The sequence below is a fragment of the Triticum urartu genome, chromosome 1A, assembly GCF_056163025.1.
Source record: "Triticum urartu cultivar PI428250 chromosome 1A, HENAU_Tu73, whole genome shotgun sequence".
NCBI lineage: Eukaryota > Viridiplantae > Streptophyta > Magnoliopsida > Poales > Poaceae > Triticum > Triticum urartu.
Genome location: NC_141873.1, coordinates 473530870 through 473536869, shown reverse-complemented (window position 1 = coordinate 473536869; position 6000 = coordinate 473530870).

Sequence of the window (6000 nt, the reverse complement as noted above, 5' to 3'; positions counted from 1 at the left end):
TATAGCAACCACGTAAAAACTTGCAACAACAATTAGAGGACGTCTAACTTGTTTTTGCAGCATATGCCTTGTGATGTGATATGGCCAAAAGGATGTGATGAATGATATATGTGATGTATGAGATTGATCATGTTCTTGTAATAGGAATCACGACTTGCATGTCGATGAGTATGACAACCGGCAGAAGCCATCGGAGTTGTCTTAATTTATTTATGACCTGCGTGTCAACATAAACGTCATGTAATTACTTTACTGTATTGCTAAAGCGTTAGCCATAGTAGTAGAAGTGATAGATGACGAGACAACTTCAAGAAGACACGATGATGGAGATCATGGTGTCATGCCGGTGACAACAATGATCATGGAGCCCCGAAGATGGAGATCAAGAGGAGCAAAATGATATTGGCCATATCATGTCACTATTTGATTGCATGTGATGTTTATCATGTTTTACATCTTATTTGCTTAGAACGACGGTAGCTTAAATAAGATGATCCCTCACTAAAATTTCAAGAAAGGTGTTCCCCCTAACTGTGCACCGTTGCGAAGGTTCGTTGTTTCGAAGCACCACGTGATGATCGGGTGTGATAGATTCTAACGTTCGAATACAACGGGTGTTGACGAGCCTAGCATGTACAGACATGGCCTCGGGACACATGCGAAACACTTAGGTTGACTTGACGAGCCTAGCATGTACAGACATGGCCTCGGAACACGGAAGACCGAAAGGTCGAACATGAGTTGTATAGAAGATACGATCAACATGAAGATGTTCACCGATGATGACTAGTCCGTCTCACGTGATGATCGGACACGGTCTAGTTGACTCGGATCATGTAATCACTTAGATGACTAGAGGGATGTCTATCTGAGTGGGAGTTCATAAGATGAACTTAATTATCCTGAACATAGTCAAAAGGTCTTCGCCAATTATGTCGTGGCTCGCGCTTTAGTTCTACTGTTTAGATATGTTCCTAGAGAAAATTTATTTGAAAGTTGATAGTAGCAATTATGCAGACCAGGTCCGTAAACTGAGGATTGTCCTCATTGCTTCATAGAAGGCTTATGTCCTTAATGCACCGCTCAGTGTGCTGAACCTCGAACGTCGTCTGTGGATGTTGCGAACATCTGACATACACATTTTGATAACTACGTGATAGTTCAGTTAAACGGTTTAGAGTTGAGGCACCGAAGACGTTTTGAAACGTCGCGAAACATATGAGATGTTTCGAGGGCTGAAATTGGGATTTCAGGCTCATGCCCACGTCAAGAGGTATAAGACCTCCGACAATTTTCTTAGCCTGCAAACTAAGGGAGAAAAGCTCAATTGTTGAGCTTGTGCTCAGATTGTCTGAGTACAACAATCATTTGAATCGAGTGGGAGTTGATCTTCCAAATGAGATAGTGATGTTTCTCCGAAGTCATTACCACCAAGCTGCTAGAGCTTCATGATGAACTATGATATATCAGGGACATATATGATGATCCTTGAGATAATCGCGATGTTTGACACCACAAAAGTAGAAATCAAGAAGGAGCATCAATTGTTGATGGTTGGTGAAACCACTAGTTTCAAGAAGGGCAAGGGCAAGAAGGGATGCTTCATGAAATGGCAAATCAGCTGCCGCTCTAGTGAAGAAACCCAAGGTTGAACCCAAACCCGAGACTAAGTGCTTCTGTAATAAGGGGAACAGCCACTGGAGCAGAATTACCCTAGATACTTGGTAGATGAGAAGGCTGGCAAGGTCGATAGAAGTATATTGGATATACATTGTGTTAATGTGTACTTTACTAGTACTCCTAGTAGCACCATGGTATTAGATACCGGTTCGGTTGCTAAATGTTAGTAAACTCGAAATAAAAGGCTGTGGAGTAAACGGAGACTAGCTAAAGGTGAGCTGGCAATATGTGTTGGAAGTTTTTCCAAGCTTGATGTGATCAAGCATCGCACGCTCCCTCTACCATCGAGATTGGTGTTTGCGTTGAGCATAGACATGATTGGATTATGTCTATCGCAATACGGTTATTCATTTAAGGAGAATAATGGTTACTCTGTTTATTTGAATAATACCTTCAAAGGTCTTGCACCTAAAATGAATGGTTTATTGAATCTCGATCGTAGTGATACACATGTTCATGCCAAAAGATATAAGATAGTAATGATAGTGCCACCTACTTGTGGCACTGCCACGTAAGTCATATCGGTATAAAACGCATGAAGAAGCTCCATGTTGATGGATCTTTGGGCTCACTCGTTTTTGAAAAGTTTGAGACATGCGAACCATGTCAATTGGTGTATATGCATGAAGAAACTCCATGCAAATGGACCGTTTGGACTCACTTGATTTTGAATCACTTGAGACATGCAAATCATACCACATGGGCAAGATGGCTGAAAGCCTCGTTTTCAGTAAAATGGAACTAGAAAGCAACTTGTTGGAAGTAATACATTTTGATGTGTGCAGTCCAATGAGTGCTGAGGCGTGTAGTGGATATCGTTATGTTCTTACTTCACAGATGATTTGAGTAGATGTTGAGTATATTTACTTGATGAATCACGAGTCTGAATTATTGAAAGGTTCAAGTAATATCAGGGTGAAGTTGAAAGATCGTCGTGACAAGAGGATAAAATATCTATGATATGATCATAGAGATGAATATCTGAATTACGAGTTTGGCACAGAATTAAGACATTGTGGAAATTGTTTCACAACTAATACAGCCTGGAACACCATAGTGTGATGGTGTGTCCGAACATCATAACTGCACCCTATTGGATATGATGCATACCATGATGTCTCTTATCGAATCACCACGATAGTTTATGGGTTAGGCATTAGAGACAACCACATTCACTTTAAATAGGGCACCACGTAATTCCGATGAGATGACACCGTATGAACTATGGTTTAGAGAAACCTAAGCTGTCATTTCTTAAAAGTTTGGGGCTGCGATGCTTATGTGAAAAAGTTTCAGGCTGATAAGCTCGAACCCAAAGCGGATAAATGCATCTTCATAGGACACCCAAAACAGTTGGGTATACCTCCTGTCTCAGATCCGGAAGCAATAAGGGATTGTTTCTAGAATCGGGTCCTTTCTCGAGGAAAAGTTTCTCTCGAAAGAATTGAGTGGGAGGATGGTGGAGACTTGATGAGGTTATTGAACCGTCTCTTCAACTAGTGTGTGGCAGGGCACAGGGAGTTGTTCCTGTGGCACCTACACCAATTGAAGTGGAAGCTTATGATAGTGATCATGAAACTTCAGATCAAGTCACTACCAAACCTCGTGGGATGACAAGGATGCGTACTACTTCAGAGTGGTACGTAATCCTGTCTTGGAAGTCATGTTGCTAGACAACAATGAACCTACGAGCTATGGAGAAGCGATGGTGGGCCTGGATTCCAAAATGGCTCGAGGCCATATAATCCGAGAGAGGATCCATATATGAAAACAAAGTGTAGACTTTGGAAGAACTACTTGATGGTCGTAAGGCTGTTAGGTACATATGGATTTTTAAAAGGAAGACGGACAATGATGGTAAGTATCACCATTAAGAAAGCTCGACTTGTCGTTAAGATGTTTTTTCCGACAAGTTCAAGGAGTTGACTACGATGAGAATTTCTCACCCGTAGCGATGCTTAAGTTCGTCGGAATCATGTTAGCATTAGCTGTATTTTTCGATTATGAAATCTTACAGATGGATGTCAAAACAAGTTTTCTTACCAAGTTTTCGTAAGAAAAGTTGTATGTGATACAATAGAAGGTTTTATCAATCCTGAAAGATGCTAACAAGTATGCAAAGCTCCAGCAATCCTTCTAAGGACTGGAGTAAGCATCTCGGAGTTGGAATGTATGCTTTGATGAGATGCTCAAAGATTTTGGGTGTATGCAAAGTTTATGAGAAACTTGTATTTCCAAAGAAGTGAGTGGGAGCACTATAGAATTTCTGATGAATATATGTTGTTGACATATTGTTGATCAGAAATGACGTAGAATTTCTGGAAAGCATATAGGGTTATTTGGAAAGTGTTTTTCAATGGAAAGCCTGGATTAAGCTACTTGAACATTGAGCATCAAGATCTATAAGGATAGATCAAAACGCTTAATGGTACTTTCAAATGAGCACATACCTTGACATGATCTTGAAGGTGTTCAAGATGGATCAGTCAAAGAAGGAGTTCTTGCCTGAGTTGTAAGGTATGAAGTTAAGACTTAAAGCACGACCACGGCAGAAGAAAGAGGAAGGACGAAGGTCGTCCCCTATGCTTTTGTCATAGGCTCTATACGGTGTGCCATGCTGAGTACCGCACCTGATGTGTGCCTTGCCACATATCTGGCAAGAGGGTACAAAGGTAATCTAGGAGTAGATCACCAGATAGCGGTCTAAATTATCCTTAGAGGAATAAGGATATGTTTCTCGGTTATGTAGGTGATAAAGAGTTCGACGTAAAGAGTTACGTCGATGCAAGCTTAACACCTATCCGGATAGCTCTGAGTAGAGATACCGGGTACGTATAAAGGAGCAACAATTTAGAATAGGTCCAAGTAGAACAGTTATTTGAAATGGCTCCAAATGTAGCGTAGTAGTTGCATCTACAAGATGACATAGAAATTTGCGAAGTACATACGGATCTGAATGTTGCAGACCCGTTGACCGAAACCTCTCTCACAAGCATAACATGATCAAACCCAGAACTCTTTGGGTGTTAGTCACATGGGGATGTGACCTTGAGTGTTAATCACATATCGATGTGAACTGGATTATTGACTCTAGTGCAAGTGGGAGACTGTTGGAAATATGCCCTAGAGGCAATAATAAATTGGTTATTATTATATTTCCTTGTTTATGATAATAGTTTATTATCCATGCTAGAATTGTATTGATAGGAAACTCAGATACATGTGTGGATACATAGACAACACCATGTCCCTAGTAAGCCTCTAGTTGACTAGCTTGTTGATCAGTAGATGGTTACGGTTTCCTGACCATGGACATTGGATGTCGTTGATAACAGGATCACATCATTAGGAGAATGATGTGATGGACAAGACCCAATCCTAAGCCTAGCACAAGATCATGTAGTTCGTATGCTAAAGCTTTTCTAATGTCAAGTATCATTTCCTTAGACCATGAGATTGTGCAACTCCCGGATACCGTAGGAGTGCTTTGGGTGTGCCAAACGTCACAACGTAACTGGGTGGCTATAAAGGTACACTACAGGTATCTCCGAAAGTGTCTGTTGGGTTGGCACGAATCGAGACTGGGATTTGTCACTCCGTGTAAACGGGGAGGTATCTTTGGGCCCACTCGGTAGGACATCATCATAATGTGCACAATGTGATCAAGGAGTTGATCATAGGATGATGTGTTACGGAACGAGTAAAGATACTTGCCGGTAACGAGATTGAACAAGGTATCGGGATACCGACGATCGAATCTCGGGCAAGTATTGTACCGCTAGACAAAGGAAATTGTATACGGGATTGATTAAGTCCTTGACATCGTGGTTCATCCGATGAGATCATCGTGGAGCATGTGGGAGCCAACATGGGTATCCAGATCCCGTTGTTGGTTATTGATCGGAGAGTTGTCTCGGCCATGTCTACATGACTTCCGAACCCGTAGTGTCTACACACTTAAGGTTCGATGACACTAGGGTTATAGGGAAAGTATGTACGTGGTTACCGAATGTTGTTCGGAGTCCCGGATGAGATCCTGGATATCACGAGGAGTTCCGGAATGGTCCGGAGGTAAAGATTGATATATAGGAAGTATGGTTTTGGCCACCGGAAGTGTTCCGGGCATCACCGGTAGCGTACCGGGACCACCGGAGGGGTCCGGGGGTCCACCAGGTGGGGCCACCAGCCCCGGAGGCCTACATGGGCCAATAGTGGGAAGGGGCCAGCCCCTAGGTGGGCTGGGACGCCTCCCACCAAGGCCCAAGGCGCCTCCAAGAGGGGAAGGGGGCAAACCCTAGGCTCAGATGGGCCTAAGGCCCA